The 18,710-nt window shown below is 41.7% G+C and overlaps 1 protein-coding gene across 1 annotated transcript in view; it reads right to left on the bottom strand.

Annotated features, from left to right (window-relative positions):
- FAT3 (FAT atypical cadherin 3) overlaps positions 1-18,710 on the bottom strand; it is a 408,669-nt gene that overhangs the window by 231,883 nt on the left and 158,076 nt on the right. The window lies entirely within an intron of this gene.

Genomic DNA, 18,710 nt, shown 5'->3' with positions numbered 1-18,710 from the left:
GTGCAGGACCAGCGAGCAAAACCAGGGCTGGAGCTGTGTCCTACAGCAGAGCCAGGGCCTGAAGGTCACCACGCTGCACCCTGAGGGGCTGAAGATGGAGCAGCAGCAATGCCAGGTGTGACTTTGACTCTGCGGGTTGACTTTGGTGATGGAGAGCATTTACAGTGAATGCAGATTGCATTTTAGTGAAATCCAGTGCCGCAGCATATTATATCCTTCTAAACAATATTATTAAACTACCATAATAATCACCCTGCTCTTCAATCCAAGGTCTCAAAGCACATTACAGGCGGTAATGAAATAACTCACACAAGACCACTGCAAGGAAGAAGGGGATCATTACTGCCAGTGCTCACAGTCATAAAGTTGTGCTCAACAGAATTTCATTGCAAGGAGCCAAGCACAGAAGTGGTCACCAGATATATACTTCTCTTCGTGGAAGTCTGAGCTCAGTATGGGTTCTGTCAAGGATTTATCATCCCTTCCTTGACATTCAGTATTTTAACTGAAGTTCCAGGTCTTGAGACTGTTGTAATTGCAAGAGACTCTCAGCTTTCATTTACAAGAAACAAAATGAAAACAATCCCCAGAAAAAAAGCTATATTTGTGGAACCAAAGTTGGAAAATCTGTTCAGTCTACTCTAAGACAGAAGGCAAATGAAAACAACAAAAATGTATTTACTTTTTGTGCTTCAGATACTCCCATTCTCTAAAGCAGTCACAGTATCTTCTCGGGGGCTGAGTCACGATTTCTTTCTGCGCGTGGCCACCAGCCCTGTCCAGCTGGCATGAAGTCAGCTGGCTGGGACGCAGCCCTGACCTCTGTACCGAGCAAGCTGCCCCGAGAGACATTTCCGAATCAGGCAGGAGCCTTATGGCAGAGCTAAGGAGGGGATCCAGGCCTTAATTACACCACACTTCACATCAACAAAGAACTGTTAAGACACAAATGAATTAACTGGCAACACGTTAGAGGAAACAGGATGCAGCATCTTGCGATTCAGACTTTTAGCTGGAGTTCAGAGGAGCTGAGTTCAAACCTGCAACCCTGTCACAGCTTTCCTGCATCACCTAAGGCAAACCACTTATCCCTAGAGCCCCATTTCTCAAAAACATGACTCCCACTGATTTGTTTCTGTGCCAATAGCCACATTTTGCTTACGGGTAACAAAGCGAGCATCGCTCTGTACACACAGCGGAGCCAATGGCTTGATGGGAAAGCACCAACCAACAGCCTGGACTGCAGCACTGGTGCTTTGGTGGACAAATGTGTGACCGCAGGGTTATAAGCACCTGGGTCAGACCTTGCTTCCCTGCTGCAACATGCATTGATTGTGATCAATAAACCCACATCGGTCAGGCTTCCAGTGAGTGCAAACCTGAAGGCAGTGGTAACAAAGTAGAAACAAATGGGAATTTCGATAAGCTTCTGTCATACATTTCAGAAATTCCAGAACTTGTGATTTTTTAATCCCTTTTCCTTTAAACCCATACTATGAAGCACAGAAAGCTAGTATCTGTCTAGGTTCTGTGTCCCCAGAATGCTTCCTGTGTGTTTAGATGCAGTACCAATTTTTCTAGCTTTCAACACTAAGTAAAGCATTAATTGGGGTGGGGAAAAAAAGCTGCAAAAACTAAAACACACACACACACAAAAGCCCCCAAAACTTTCATCTATAGATGTAAGAATAACTCAGTGATTTGCCCTTGGGGAGGGAGGCAATGCACACAGTGGATGACAAATGACTAAACCATATGCATTCACTTCCTATCTACCCTGAAAAGAAATTAAGCAGCTATCAGCTTACCGTGGAAGCCAGAGACACGAGCAATAATTTTTGTGAACGATAACCTGGCACGTCTCCTCAGCTGCTGCTGCTCATGTTGGGGAGGTTCTGGGAGCTACTTCGGACTCTCACAGTCACACCTGACCCTGGTCTATCCTGCATGCTGGGACTTGGACAGGAAGGACTTTGGAGGTCGCTGCTGTACTGTGACCACAACTTTATGGAAGCAGAAGAACCTTTGTTTTCCTTACAAGGAAGTCAATTACAATCTGGCACTAATTAAATCAGTGTTTCTTTCCCCCTCTCTGCATTAAAGAACTATACCATGTGTAATTAATTAATAATTGGATTAATGCACATAAGTACCTGCAAAGGGAGAAATTAAAAGGGAGTAAAGGGCTCTTTATTCCAGCAGAGAAAGGTAAAACCAAAGCCAACAGCTAGAAAGAAAAGGCAGACAAATTCAAATGACAAATAAAGCAGAATGATTTCAAAGAATGAAGGAGATAAGCATCAGGAAAAAAAAAAAAAAAAGGTGTTGTAGTCTTTAAATCAATATCTTCCTGGAATATAGGTTTCAGTCAAACACCAGTTAGACGTGTCAGTGTAGGAGTAATTAGGTGATTTTCCACAACTTGAACTGTGCATGGGGTCAGAACAGGTGATCTAATAACCCCTCTGACCTTATGACTATGAATCTGTTCATTCACTACTCTATCACACTGAGAAACCTCTGCTTCCACCTCTAAAGCAGAAAATAATGTAAGCAGGAAAAACAGAGGGGCTCTCATGCACTATCCTGGAAGGTCTGGGAAAAAATCACTTCCATCAGCAAATAAATAAATAAATAGAACACAGTATCAAAAACAGTAGTATAATACAAAAATAATGGGATTACAACTATAGCAACAGAAGTATCATCTTCAACCCATTAATTTTTTTTTCCTGAAGCTAAAATAATTCCTTAAATGCAGTAAATTTCTATAGGCAGAGAATTCAAAGATTTGCATTTTTTTCTGTGTTTTGTTACAATCCCCTGAAAGGGAAGAGACAGATATGGGGGAATGGGTTATTCCATACTCATGACATACTTTATGGTCAATACACTGGAAGGCCACAGAGATTAGCTACAACCATTATCTTAGATGAGTATTTGTATCTAATAGTCTCATATAAGCCCAGCTAAATATATTTTCTCATTTCACACTCAGACAATCACTAAGGGTTCAATCCCACACCCATCTGCGGCAATGGCAGAAATCCCATTGACTTCACTGTGAGCAGGATAAAACTCATTCCTTGTAGGTGTTACAGCACAGTTACAGTCACTTTTTTTTTTTTTTTTTTTTTTAAGCAGCCATGAGACAAAGGAGTGGGACTTTATTTTTCCTTTTTTTTTTTTTTTTTTTTTTTTCTTTTTTTTTAAGATTAAAGAAAAAGAAGATGGGCCTCTACACCAGAACTGAGTTAGACCTAAACTAACAGTGTAAATGCCAAAGCGTTTAGCCCATGGGCTGCATTATAAGACCACATGTAAAACTGGGCAGTAGTATTTTCATAGAAACAGAATCACAGAATGGTTTGGGTTGGAAGGGACCTTCAAGCTCACCCAGCTCCAACCCCCTGCCACGGGCAGGGACACCTCCCACCAGACCAGGTTGCCCAAAGCCCCATCCAGCCTGGCCTTGAACACCTCCAGGGATGGGGCATCCACAGCTTCTCTGGGCTAAAGCAAAGACCATCTAAACTTTCAAAATTCAAAGCACCTCCAAAAGCATCTAAAATGGCTTCTCACAAGTCACTCCTAAAAATCATTCACTGGTATTTTTGACGACTTTACCGTGGTCGCTGTGCCACCTATCTTACGAATCAATCTTGACCAGACAGAATGAACGATTGCATCAAAATTCAAGGTGGGGAAAAGGATAAACTCTAAAGTAATAAGATCGGGCTGTTATTCATTTATGGTACATTCACATCCTGACAGTTCCACAATTTCTGGGAGAGATTTATCTTGTCTTAAAATCATTTCTCAAGTGTCATGACTCAAGTGGACCTCTAGAAGAAGCTGGGCTGAGATACGTGAGCCTGCAGGAAGCCAAGGACTGCCCTGGTGCAGCGCTGTGTGGCACGGATGCAGCAACTAGAGGGCAAGTTTTGGCCTGAAGGGTACAAAAAATGATCTTGCGGTCATCCTGACATCACACCAGCACCAAAATGATCACCGAATCGAAACAAGTTAGTCTTATCTTTAAAAAACAAAATGTGTATGTAATTTGCAATTACAATTCAGTGCGTATTTTATGGCAAGGACTCACTTATGAAGGGCACTTCACGGACTCTAGTTTCTTTAAAGCATTTCTAAGCCACTCAGAGCTACATTTCTACCTTTTTCCATTTTAAAAGCAGCTGAATATTCAAATGCACTTTTGTATTTTAAGCGTAATTTCTAATTACATGCACAATTGCTAATCCATCTGTTTACTACATACTGTAAATGTCTGTAGTTATATATGCTTGAATAATTATTGAAAATTAAATATCGTAAACAGTCAAATTAATTTCTCTCAGCATACCAAATTGCAGGAAGTCTGCAAGATGATAAAATATTACTCGCCCCCAGAAATGGAAGAAGTCACTCCTATCCCACACCTCACTGAATGTGCTTATTGCTGTGCTGTAACTGATATGAAACTTTTTAATCCAAAAATTTGTAACAAGAAGAGTCTGAAAAGCTCCATTACACTCTGCTATCAGTGAAAGAGTGATTTAAGAAGAATGTGGTCTGCAAATGTTTCAACTGTGTTGGAACAAGAAAATGATGTTCCTTATGTGAGGCAAGTTGCTGTTAACATTTTCTTGTTTCTAACAATCCTGTTAGAAGCACTGTAGGAATATATATCATAAAATAAGGAAAGTGCCTATTTTCTTTTATTGATTTGTTTATAACATTGCATGGCAAAAATGCTATTCAAGAAGCCCAGAGCAGAAAAACACGGGAACGCACAGATGTATATTTGAGTATACATCACCTGTTCCCAGAACACACACAGCCTTTCCTCCAGCTTTCACTGCAAAAGTGAGCTGTGCCACAGTTCCCCTCTACTCTACAACTACAGTCATTTTGTGTTTAAACTTCATTTGTTTTTCATTAATAGGTTTTCAGTGCAAGTAAGATCATCTCTTCTGAGCTCCTACATAACAACATTTATGCAATTTTACTGTTTGGCTCCTGCTCCTAGACCATAACATCAGAACAGCATCTTTACAGCTAATACTACTATCCTGAGCCAGAAAAATAAGATATTTTTTTTCTGGTCTGAATTTCTCTAACTTCACCTTCCACTGACTTTTATGCCTTTTATCTGTTAGATGAAAGAAAACTTTTGTCAGAAATCCTGTCCCTGTGTAGGCACACACAAACCATGAAGGCATCACCTCTTGAAGTTTTCTTGACAAATTAAACAGACTGAATTTTTTCAGCTTCTTACAATAAGGTGGTGCAAATTTTAGATTTTAAAAAAGGTGACTGAGAACCTCAGTTGTGTGATCCTTTCAAGTACACGGCTTGACACAGGATCCAGACATGCTTTAAAAGAGATGAGGAGCTGGCTCTAAACTTCTAACTTCATCATTTAAAAGTGAGTCCTACTGTCTAAAGAGGCAGCTGAAGAACACCTAGGTTCTTAATTCTATGATGCGTGTCTACAGCTATCACTGCTGTCATCCACCTAGCAATGGGAAGTGCACAGACACCTACCCAAATCTCACCATGGCTGTAGACAACAGGACTCTGTAAACTCCCTCTACAAAAAAAAAAAAAAAAAAAAAAAAAAAAAAAAAAAAAAAAATCTCAAGCTATGGTTTTGGAAGAAAAGACTGGGATACTCCATTAGATATTTCATTTTTTAACTATGGTGAGAAGACAAGCCAGCTTTTCCAGAATACAAAGGAATTTCACCTTTCAGAAGCACAGCTGGGTACCATTTTTGAAAAGCTCAGCCTTCCGGGGTGGCTTCTCCTTCATATTCTAAGGAAACAGCAACTAAGCTTTTTTATTGTAAGACTCTTGCTGTCTTTCTTTGCTTATGAAAAAGGATGAGGAGAGGAGGGAAAAAAAAACTAAAATTATATACATGCCATGGAAGGAAAACTAAAAGAAAAAAATCCACTTCGAATGTTTTTGTTGAAAAATCCTTCAGTTTTAAAAAAAAAGCAAAATCTAAAAAAAATACTTCGCAAGTCATGCAAAAAATTTTGGGAAAAAAAAAAGATACATATAAATAAAATATATGCTATATTGTATGCTCTGTATATATATATATGTATATATTCAGAGACACTTGAGAGAGGCAGAGAGAAATGTCTGTAGATGTAGGCACCCGCTGCCAGCTCAGCTGAAGGCAACAAGGAGCTGAGGAGCAGACACCCATGAGACAGAGAGCGGGGAGGAGGCCAAGAGCATGCATCCACTGTACCAACAACCAGACAGAATTACCAGCCACGTCCTATACCCCATTTACACCATGAGACTGACGGGGAAGCTGTTGAGGGATGAAGGTGCAGGGCAGGCAGGGAGAGCAGCGCGGGGCCAACAGCTTGGACGCCCCACTGCCAACACCTTCCCCTCCCCTGAAGGCCAAAGCCTTCACCGAACCTGGCATGAGGCTGCTCTGCCCTTTGGCAAACATAAATTCCCCTTTTAGTGGGGAGACAGTGCTATGTGAGGGTGTCTGAATTGCCATGTGCTTGAAGTTATGGCCTGGATGTTACCTAAGGCAGCGCCAAAACTCTGTCCCCCATGAAGCACCTAAAGGAGAGCTGCTGGGAGACCAGGCCAACTCCTCCAATGCTGCTGCCTGTACACAGTGTTCAGAGCACTGTTTCAAGCATACAGGTGTCATACAGCTTATGAAACGCACATTTTATAGTTTTTCAGGCTGTTTGAGCACTTTCCTCGTGGTGCCAACCAGGCAGTGTGGCCTGTCCCCCGCTGGAAGAGAGCAGAGGGCTGCAGCAGTCCCAGCATCATGGGGCCAGTCAGGATTTAGTGAGCATGGCCTCCACCACCCATATGCCACCAAAGTACCATTCCCCTCTGCCATCCCTGTGATAATTTGGGGTGAAGCCCCTCCAGCTGCTCCTCCCTGCTCTGCACAGTGCCAGGATCTGCAGCCCCAGGACAATGCCTGTGGTGCATGCAGGCACACCAGCACCATGCCAGCGAGGGACCGAACTGCCCGCTCCTCCATTTTAACAGCATGGTCTCGACTCACTTAAGGCTGATCAATACCGCCTTGGTTTTAATTCTGCATCCCCATCTGCTTTTTCCCATCTGTTGTCTCAGGCTCCCTTTAGACTGCGAGTTTTTTGGTGCAGCGACCATCTTTTACTCCATCTACGCTGCCAAGCTCAGCAGGGTGCTGCCTCATGACTGTAGCTATAAAGGTGCTACAAGATTGCAAATAAATACTTAAAAAAGTCATAGTTTCAGATTACCAAGAGGCAGCACAGGTTTTGCTTTTCCTCACAGAATTCTTCTTAGTTCTGAATTATTTCTAAATACTAGATGAAAAGTAAAAATGAAACACAGTCTCTCTTCCTTTTTGTGCAGCACTCATTGTGGAGAAATTAAGCTATGTTAAGGGTACAGGTGTTTTTTTTTGTTTGTTTTGTTTTTGATTTTACTCAAAAGCACCCTCATAGGTAAGGGTGAGAGTTCTTGATGACACAAGCCAAATACACACACGGTCCATAGTTTTGTGTGAAACAGTCTTCAGAGTATTTTCTGTTTGAGACAACTGTCTTTATACAGTCACTTCATCAAAACATGTATTATTTTATTCATGTTTTCATCTCTTTCCTCATATTTGTTCATAAGCAAAAATGGCGTCTCTCTACAGAAATTTTCCCTTCTCTGACATTTCTGTTTTCCTATTAAGTCTTTTATCACATTCCCAGTGCTGTGTATCTGTTGTTAACAAAACTACAAGTTAAAGAGGTTAGGCTGATGCCTTGCAGGGTGTTCATAAAATCCCAGTTATTCTGCACAATGACTCCAAGTGAAAAGCAAGAACAGAAGTTTTGGAGGTGGAGAGGAAGAGGCTTCCTCTCCAGTATAAATAACTGGGTGGAAATGCCATTTTGATCCTCCCTCCTCAACACCAGGTAGCAGGAGGGGAGAACAAATCAGACAGATGGGAGCTGAACTCATGGGAGGGTGATGAAACCACTGGTGAAAGAGTGACTACATCTAAATCCTGCCTATTTGCCTCTCTGACACCATGCTGGTCATCATCCGGTGGACGACTCTCCTCACCAAACAAACCCAAATCAAATTGAGGGGTTTCCAGACATAAAAATTCAGATCATGGGCATCTTACTGAGGCAATGCTGCAGTTTGCCCCTGTGGACTACTTTAGAGTTAATTTTGGTCATGTGGTTGCTTTATTTTTTCTCCTTTAATACATAATATTCACCTAATCAGTTTGGATTACATTAAGTATTACAAGAAAGAAAGAAAAAATGAGATAAATCCCATAAGAAATTATAGACTCATTGAAAAATATCTACAGCATCATACAATTTTAAGCCGTTAATGCTATCTAAGATTTTTCCATCCTTGCACCTATTTTGGGTAATCTTGTGTGTGTTTATTCTCTCTGTTTAATCAATCTAATTCACACATACTCAATAAATTAAATTTAGTAACAATTATTCCCCGTGTCATTTGTAGTATGTTCCCAGGTTCCATCTCAAGAATTGCCTTAAATTTATAGAATAATAATGAAAACAAGAAACTTCTCCATTCTCAGCAGCGTCTCCCAAAGGATCTCTCTGAATAATGTAAATCACGGGCATACAACATTTCTTCAGAGATTAAAAAAATGCCTTGTTCTCACATTAACAAAAATAACTTGAACATTTTTAAGCAATGACAGCATCCTGCCATAATAATACCTGTTTAAGGATAAGATGGCCAAATCCTTGGGTGGCATAAACCATATAATTCAGCTGAAGCTGTAGTACCATAAGCACCCGTGCTTCTCTAACCAACTTTATCTCTCTCTCTATATATATACATATATATATATAAACTGCACATTTTATTACATAGTGTCTATGATTCAAATGAAGGTTAGAAAATATGAACATATGGTGAAGGGATGCAAAATTAATTATAATCAAAATATTCTCCTGCTGACCAGACTTACATTTATCTTTTGTGTATTGTGGCTACATTAAATAAATGGTGAATGTGCATTGATGTTCATATGCTGTTATTAAGTTGAAGTTCAAGAAATATGCAGTTTTAAAACCAAGGTCTGAAAAGCTACTTGTTAATTACCATACAAATAGATTACTGCAGCACAGATTCCGTGCACGTAAATCATCTGAAAAAAAAAAAGACATTTCTCTTATATGACAACAAACCCACAGCAGATAATGACATTGACTCATATTTACAGGATGCAATGAGCACAAATATTCTTGCAAAGCAAATACAAGCAAATGTACTATGGAGAAAGAAAGAGTACAAATGTGCGAGGCCAGCCTGGGACTTCAGAGCTCTGGGTTTGCCTCCTTGCTCCACAACAGTATCAGGCAAGCTGCTGTGCAAGCATTAGGCTGACAGCGAGAGGTTTCACTTCACACACCCAAGGGACATGAGTCAGCTTGGTCTTTACATGCCTTAGAGGCTTCATTAGTGCCATCCTGGTCCTGTGCCTGATGCCATTAGTGCCATCCCTGTACACACTGGAATCCTTCTTTGCCTTTGGGCAACCCAGGGTTGCCTTTGGGCAAGTGAGGAGGAGGTGAAAGACAAGGATGGGAAATGGTGGGCTAATTGGAAACAGGATAGGAAATAGGATAGGAAGCAGGTGAGGCTCCTACATGCCCAGGTAGTTTCTGCGCAGGTTGTAGGGAAAACAGCAGCTGAGGGGAAAGAGGTATGGGGTCAGCCTAACATTCAAGGTTCAGTGGGGCAGGCTGGTCTGGACCATCGCCAGGAAGGTTTTATATGTGGCCAGTAGTTTTGAAAGCAAATTAAGACCAAATCTTCATTATTGGCATAGGTTGTTAGCTGCTTCCTTTGCCTCAGTTTCTTGTTTGCTCAAAAGGTACAGCAGTGCTGCTCTGCCTTACCATATGGTGTGGAGGACTTACCCATCAAGGGAAGAGAAAACATTTAAGCACAACTGGTGAGGAAGTACAGGGATTGTTGAAGCCACAGGATGATCAATGTGAAAACATAGCTACAAGACCAGGGTCCCTTGCAGGGAAATTTTTTTTTTTTTTTAATTTAACTTCAGAGATGTAAGAGTTCTGTAGAAAGTTTTGTATAAGATGAAAACTGTGATTAGGGGGGTCTTCCAATATTTAACCCCCAGATACTGCTTTATTTTTATACATATATGTCTTCTGTTAAATTAAGCTCTGTGCATCTAGACATATGGCGACGCGATCTGTACAATTATACTGATAAGGTCACATACTTAACTGGCAAGAACTGGCAACAGCATTACTAACTTCAAAGAAGTTGTGTCAATCTTCACAGTGAGAGAAAAGCACTCTCATTAACATAAAGGGAAGGGGGAAAGTGAGGGGAGAATAATTTCACAGGAAATAATTATCTTTGGATATAACAGTGTAACTCTAATGGAGACAGAGAATCAGAGAGAGACAGAAGAGGAAAAATAACACTGATTTACTATTAACCTTAATTTTCAACAGACCAGTTCAGCTGTATTGCAAGGTGATGAAGCTTTGGAGGTTTATTAGGTGCTGACACAACCTCCTACGTGACAGAAGACAAAGAAAAATTAATAGTTTGTAATTACTGACATCATGATGGCTTATGCAAACACACCTGTCTTTACAGTTGCCCTCCCTTCTTATTCCCATTTCCTGACTCTTTTTTTTTTTTTTTTTTTTTTTTTTTTAATATTCACACATAGAATAGGTCAATCTCATTCTCTCAGAGAGGAAATGTCTCCACCTCTGCTTTTTGTTAAGTACTGAGGACCGGATGTTACCCTGAGAGTAAATTATGGCTGCAGGCTTTGTTGCTAACTTCCAGTGAAGTCAGTAAAGAGAAATTAGAAAATGCTCATACAGTAAGGTGAAGATACACCACTCAAGCCAAGGAAGTGTGTGTCCTAAGATGACAATATGAATATATTCTGAGCAGCTACGGAAGAGGGAAACATGCTGATTGATCCTTGTATTGTCTGATCTGATTTGCAAGATCTAAAAATCATAGACAGACAGCATACCTCTAACTGTTGAGCAACAGCAAAATGCAAGTTACTTGATTGATTAAAAAGCAGAAGCAATAAAAAGAAAGCAAAAGTCAACATTCCCCACCCCCAAGCCTTCACCTTATCTGGCCCAACATCACAGCTTTATTTTCCTCCCCGGCAGCTCCACACCCCTAACCCTGCATGAACATCACACTCACAGGCTCCATGTCCCTGCATCCATAACTCACAAACCTAATTTCCCTTGCCAGAGTTCAGGCTTGGGCCACAAGCAATTACTGTAACATAAGGGCATTCACTGCTATTACCGTAATAATGTATGGCAGGATATGACAAGTGTCCATAGCATGTGCATGTGTGCATATGTTTAACAGGGCTGTGACTCGATACTTATGGTACACAGCTTCACCCAATAATCTCGATTATGCTTGTCATTGATAATAATTTTATCAAGAGTAGTTGGTTACCTGAAAGTGAATGCAACAGCCCTAATTACAAATCAGTGAAGGAACAAAACAACTTATAGATGGTTTCTTGACCAGTTCTGACTAGCCGTGGCTTCTGGAAATGTATGAACTAAGAAAGTAGACTGACAGACAAGGTAGAAAAATCAGATATACAGCTAAGGCGATAGCCAGAGTTTTGAATACAACAGAAGCCTGTTTTCCTGGTGTTTTTTGAAAATGATAAATGACTGTTGTAACATACAACAATGCAGATTTATGGGATCAGCGGCAAAATTCCTGCTGTTCCAGAATCTGTATTGGGGCAGGACAGGAAGGAGTTATTTTTCTGCAGGGAAATGTTAAAAAGAGGTTTACCGTGGGATTGTCACTGTGATTGGGGGTGGACTAATGCTCCTAACATCAGCAGGGGCATTCCTCCCCACTGGCATGGCATTAACTTAAGATCAGTATTTCCCTGCCTCTTTCTCTTATCAGGCAGTAACCTTCTCCAGGAGAAAGCACTGACTCGCAGGCCCACGCCACACTGCTGCACTTCAGACATACATCTCTACTGAAACAGACGGGGAGTTCAGGTTAAAAACTGATGTCTTATTGAATAAGGATAACAATGGCCCAGTCGAGTCAATGGTAAAACTCACAAAGCTTCTTACCATGAAAAAGGGCTAAAAAGGTCATCATGGAGATCTAAAGAAAGGTTAAAATTTCTATATGCCATGTTTAAATCTGCTGATTACAGAAAAAAAAAAAAAAGGCATTTATGAGCACTATTGTATCTGCTAATATAATTTTAAAAGAGACACTTGATATCAGAGTCATCCAGCAAGCTCAACTGTATTCAGTGCTTCACGAATCAAACCCCACTGCTAGCAGAAATCAGGCCTGCTCGGAAGAGGTGATAAAGCTGGATTTATTATTTTATTAATAGCAGCATTACTGTAGCCTCAACTAAGGTGACACAGCTCACACCTTTATCCCCTACACAGATAACACATACAGAGTAAGGAGAAAATCACTGCCAGAGAAAAGGGAAGAAATGGATGGGCTGAGCCCATGTTTTCTCATTTTCTGTGGAATCAGTGGTCTTGCCACGAGACTATAGCTACTTAAATTAAAAAGGTTTTATATTCCTCTTCAACCATGCTAGAAGTGATATTCCTTTTTCTTTTAATATGCCTATGAACATATGACTGTGCATGGATGCCTATTAATGCTGAGATGCCTGAAAAATCAATAGTTTGCATTTTCAAAGCCTATTTGATCTGCAAACTGGACTAATTTCCAGAACAATCACATAAGGTAAGAAAATATTTCCACTTACACCAAAAAAAATAGAAACAGAGTGAGGCTACGTGACTCAATCAAAGTCAAAAGAAGAGTTCGTGTCACTGCTGGGCTGCAGCTCAGGAGTTAATTGAAAATGTGCTCTGGGGAATAAACGTGCACTGGCAAGCAGATGGACTTGATGATTTACATCCTTTCTTTTTTTTTTTTCTCCCCTAATTATTATTATTATTATTATTATTGTTGTTGTTATGACAAGCTCCTTAAGGCAGCAACTTTGACTAACATGTTGTACAATGCCTGATGAGCTTCTAGGTCCCACTGTGATTTAGCACATAACTGCAACATCCATGGTCCTTTGATTTGCGAGCTGCTAACCTCAGGCTCAAAGCACTGGAAATACGGTGTCAAGTAAAGAATGAGCCATCCCAAACCAGAAATTAAAGCTTTTAAAATACTCAGAAGCTCAATTTTTAACAATGAGCACATAATAAAGAAGTCATTGAGAGTCACAGTTAAAAATACTGAGAGGTGAAAGAAGAAAGTAGATCATTTAGCATGTGTTGATATAATATAAATTACAGAAAGTGGAAGCTAGCTAATGTTCTAAGGGAATTACATTGTAAAAATCTGTGTTAGTTATGGGTAGTTAACAGATCAGTTATCGATATATTGGGCTGGATGGCGCAACTGTTAGAGAACTCAGTATTTGTCCAAAAAAATGCTGGATACCACAGAAGAGAGACAGAAGTCCTCAAATTCACCATTAATTTAAGAGACCTACAATCAATGGTTGCTTGCTCCGCAAAGTTTTCTACAGTCTTGGGCAGGGCAGCTGAACCACAGGGACACGTGCAGTATGAATGGCAGTGGGCACAACACGATCTGCACAGCAGTGTTACAACGCACAGAGCTACCGGATACAGCACTGTGCCAAACACACGGGCAGGAGGTGCCACCAGAAGCCCTCCAGAAGGAGCCTCCAGCCTGGAGGGAGGTGACTGCCCAGTTTGATCTCTACTGCAAGTAAAATGTGCCCAGGAGGGAGATGGATGGCAAGTTACACAATCACAGGGGAAAGAAGAAAAAGAGACCACAAACAAAACAAAAAACTAAAGGTCTTCATTTACAAAATGTCTAAGATAGGGATTTTTTTTAAAGAGTTTAACAGCATGACCAGCAACAAGTGCAGTCGCAGACATGTCCCCTACTAATGCAGCAGAAATACCATAACAGGGGGAGGAGGGAGAACCAATGCTCAAGAATGAACACTTTAATTGTCTATTCTTGAAGACTTTAAAAAGTAGCATGAAATGCTTCTTACAGACCAAGGTAGTACTACACTTAGTCGCATGCTATTGATCCAAAGTCCCTTAGAAATGTTATCAAAAAATAATTTTGTTTAATCTTTTCAAATGGCTTGGCATTTAACTTTGATTATGATATTGTGGAAGGTTTTAAATGCCCCTTGCTTTCCAGAACCAATAAATACTAGCCTTTCCCCTAACTCAGTGCAGCTTGGATTTAAACCTAAAAGATGTTAAAGGCTGTAGCAGGAACTAAGTTGCCTCCACTCCCATTCGTTGTCCATATGGCCTTTTGCAGCACCCAAAGTACAGCACAAATGTTAATAACTGGATTATTAAGACCACCAAAATGTGCTTCCAGTGCAAGGTGAGTTCCCTTGAAATGTTATCTACCCCTAACTCCCAACAGAATTGAAAAAAAAAAAAAAAAAAAAAAAAAGTGGCATCTTTAACCATCTTTCTTTGTCTGCTCTACAAAAAATAAAACAACAAACCAGCAACAACATGACAAACTTGGCTCTTGGAGATCAAGAATTTATTGCAGAGTCCCAGGAGTGCTCTCCTGAATATACCAGCCTCAGTCTCTCTCCTCACCGGCATACCATTACTTCTGGGCTGAGCAGAGGCACTAGGCAGCCAACAGCAGTACTGGCAACCTTCAGGACACGGTACAACAGCTGAGCACCTGGCTCAAAAAAAAGAATACATGTGGGGATTTCAGGAAAAACAAGATAAAAGTATCCATAAAAATCGGGAGGTATGGCAGGAGGGTGAAGTACTGTTTTCATATGGCATTGCAATTCAGCCCCAGCAGGATCCTGTGCTGTCTCAGTAAGCGCTAAAGAAAGAAAAGCCTGCTTAGAAGAGGTATCTTCCTTAGCATTCATACCAATTTAAACATGACACTCGCTATTCCCACATTAGCCTATATAAATATTAATATTACTTCAGTATGAAAATATCCAGTCTCTTTCCAAATCTAGGTGCAGCATGTGACAGTTCAGAGACGACTTCCAGAAGCGGAGAATCACTGCTCTGAAATGATGTACTGACCTACATACACAATTTCTAACCCCACTAGTGCAGCCTGCTTTAAAGCTGCAGCAAATACTATTTTGGGAGTGCGAGAGCTCTGTCTTTGTTAAAACACTGCCAGCAAGAGCCAAAGCAAGGTGTAAACAAAATTCTCAGACACACCAGCGTGAATTTAGAGTAAACTCATTACCATCAACAGAATTGCTGTGCATGAGAGCTAAGTTTGGTCTGCTGGCTTGTTAGTTAAAATATCTCTTAATCTCATCTCCATAAGGCTGAAGAGAAGCTTATGGGGTTTCTCCAATATATGTGGAACACTAAAAAAAAAAAAAGTGATGGCTTGAATTAAAATTCATTGTTTTCTTCAGAGCACAGAAACTAATAAATCAATGCAGTAAATTACCACTGTGCTGTGCTGTGAAATTAACGCCTATATACATGAAATAAAAATAAGAATTTACGCCCCTAATCAATCTTCTTTTATATATAACTCCATCATACGTTTTATTTACCTTCTTCCACCAGCTTCTCACCCCGAAATAACTCACCGGGCTGGGGGCTGCCGTGGCATGCCACGGGCTCAGCGGGGAGCCAGCCGCCCCAGCTGCCTGCCCAGGCCTTCTGCCCGTCTCATCCCTGGCTGCAGCCTCAAATCACAGCCCCAACCAGTGCTGCTGGGAGCAAAACCCAGAGGCTTCGTGCTCTGATAAGGGAAACCGAGCCTTCCACTGCACAAAAGTCATGGTAAGAGGGAAAACCCCCGGCTCCCACATCAGCCCCATTAGGTTGATCCTAATGACAGGCGTTGTGACTTCTAAACACTTCCATCACTGCTGGGTGCACAGTGTCACTGGGAAGCAAAGGCACTGAAGGAATTAGTGTACCTTTCCCTGCAGTAATATAACCAGGAGAGTCACTTCAGCTACTTGAAAAACATGTTAACTGCCCCCTCACAAAACAGCGTACTGCAATACTCCTTGCCCACTAAAGGAAAATCCAGATTTGCTCTCTTGGACGTGCTAAACTTAGAAGACGGCTCCGCTAGGTTGCAGAACAAGGCCCCCTTGTTCTCAAGCGTGGGTGATTTATGGTTTCACACGTACTCATGTGCTACATTATCCACTCAGTGCTTGTACCTATGAATATCAGCTCACAAGGTAAAAATGCACTCCGAGGTGTAGACTGATGCTGGGCGGTATGATAGAAAAAAAATAAAAAACACAAAGGAGGTGACAAAATAAAGACCTTAAAGGGTGGTGACACCGGCTAGCTTTGTGCAGGAGGGCTGCACGTGTCCCTGTCCTCCTGAGGAGCAGGCACAGAGCTACTGGAGCCCCCCTGGCATCCCCACAAACCCCAAACAGAAGCCAGCAGGGCCAAGTCCCAGTGGCCTACTTGCACTTCTATTAAATACAGTTGGGAGCTTGAGGGACCGCAGATAAGGCACAGGAGGTTGCACAGAGGTGGAGAGGGACACAGCATGACTAGGGTGAAGCAGCACCCAGCGCATTTTTCTTCACACAGGCAAGGACTCTCTAAAGAGAAGGGATTGCCCACCTCGCTCTGTCTGTGCCATTCATCAGTGCCACAGACATCTGGCAGAGATGTCTGAAGTAACACCCACCCTTCACACAGCCATGATACACCCCGTGCCCTCTCTGCACTTTGTAGGAAAGCAGGTCCTGAAAGACACAAAGGAAGAAGGCACAGGAGGCCAAGGCCAACAAGGCCTTGTTCTCCAGCAACAGGGGGAGATTTGTTGCTGAAATATATCCTGATGATCTAAGGAAGCAAACCATGATCACTGCTTCTTTGCTGCAGAGGAAACAGGCCTCCTGTCATGCCTGTCATCCCAGCCTCCCCATAATCTGGGTTTAGGGGACATTTATTTCTGACAGCAAATCCAACGAGAAACTTAACCCGAAAGCCCCATGACTTGGGCATCTGAGAAATGTCTGATTGCCACAGAAGCACCCATATGCTCCAGCCCATTTCCCATCTCCAGTCGAGGCCAATTTCTGCTGCTTTGCACTGAAGGATGTGAAAAACGTGATATGGGGCCTTCATGCTGCCTCTTGACACCCGATTAGTCACAGGAGAAAGATGTCAGTTTTTTGGTGCTGTTTAAACTCCCAAAGTGACAAAGAAAACAAAAGATACCTCCTCACAAATGACTGCTCTCACTCAACCCACACACACTGTCATCATCACGTATTTGGGTTCACATTAAACCTTTTAATCTTGACTATACAGCACACGGCTGCACTTGTGGCTGCTATGCAAAGCGCTGGGTGAGTTATGGCATCGCTGAATCCCAGCAAGGACACGGGGCCGGCACACTTCTCCTTTCTCCTGTGTGTGCAGAAGTCGCATCTATAAGCAATTGGAGCGTAAACCACTGCCTTAGAGAAGGTAATGCCCTGTGAGAATGTACCGGGGACAGATATCTCAGGGAAACTTTAATGCAAACCCATCCTCCTCCTGGGACGCCAGCCTCCCAACACAGAGCACGGGGCAGGCAGAGCTCGCCACGCTTCGCTACTTCACAAGGGAGGAAGAAATCCTTGTGTTCAAATGACAGAACTCCCTTTTTGGGGATCAAGGGACCTCAGTGCACATGGACTCCATCAGTCCAATCATTTTCAAAGGAATAAAAAAAAAAAAAACAAGAAAAAAGCAGCAATGCCCCTCCCCAGGGGTTGCAGAAATAGTGAATTGTTAACTATGCTGATGCCCTTAAGTTCTCTGACAACAATTTTAGCAGCACAAAATGAAGATGAACCTCTTCAGCACGACCTGCAATTCAAGAGGATGACAATTTTCTTACCAGATAAAACTATTCTTGCCCTCTGCTCTGGCATGGGGAAGGGCCACCAAAACACCTGGTGCTACCAGCAGTGGCACCCAAGCACCCATGGCTGGGACTTGTCTGAAACTCATGGCCATGAAGAGACATGTGCTGAGCAGGATGCTCTGTGGGAGGAGCTGATGGCAGGGATGCACGTGCATTAAATGTAATTAATTAAATATTGCAGAGTCCTAACTCTGCTATTTTGTCCAGATGGGATTTATGGGGCAGGGGGAGGAAGGGAAGGGATGCAGATGGAAGAGCCATCTTCGGCCACTTCAAGTGTTAAGAATAAGTGAGATATGTGCCTTAGGGCTCAGCAGATTGAACGGTGTGAATACACATGCTCTATGATTTCTTCACCTGAAGAAAGGCTTATGTCTGAAACGTTCCCAGCCCCTTCTTAAGCTACACATTGCAATAGGATTGACATATGTTGAAAAGTTATTTAGTGAATATCATTGCCTTATAAATTAAAAGTGTTCACTCAGGTATATTTCTTCTGACTTCCTAAGCTGCAGCAAATACAAATAAACACACACACACAAAAAAAAAAAGGAAAGAAAAGAAACTTAATCAAAACCCCAGAATAAAGCCAGAAGCATTGCAACAAGCACAAGAACTTGAAGCAAGCATGAGCACCGGGTGTACAGCAGTGTGTCTGTGACACTGCCCACACAGGCCACTCATCCCTAAGTGTTACAAATCAATGCAAATGCATA

This window comes from Aythya ferina (genome assembly GCF_964211825.1).
Source record: "Aythya ferina genome assembly, chromosome: 1".
Classification (NCBI taxonomy): domain Eukaryota; kingdom Metazoa; phylum Chordata; class Aves; order Anseriformes; family Anatidae; genus Aythya; species Aythya ferina.
Note: the sequence above shows the minus strand (reverse complement) of the source record. Positions and strands in the feature narration are given on the sequence as shown.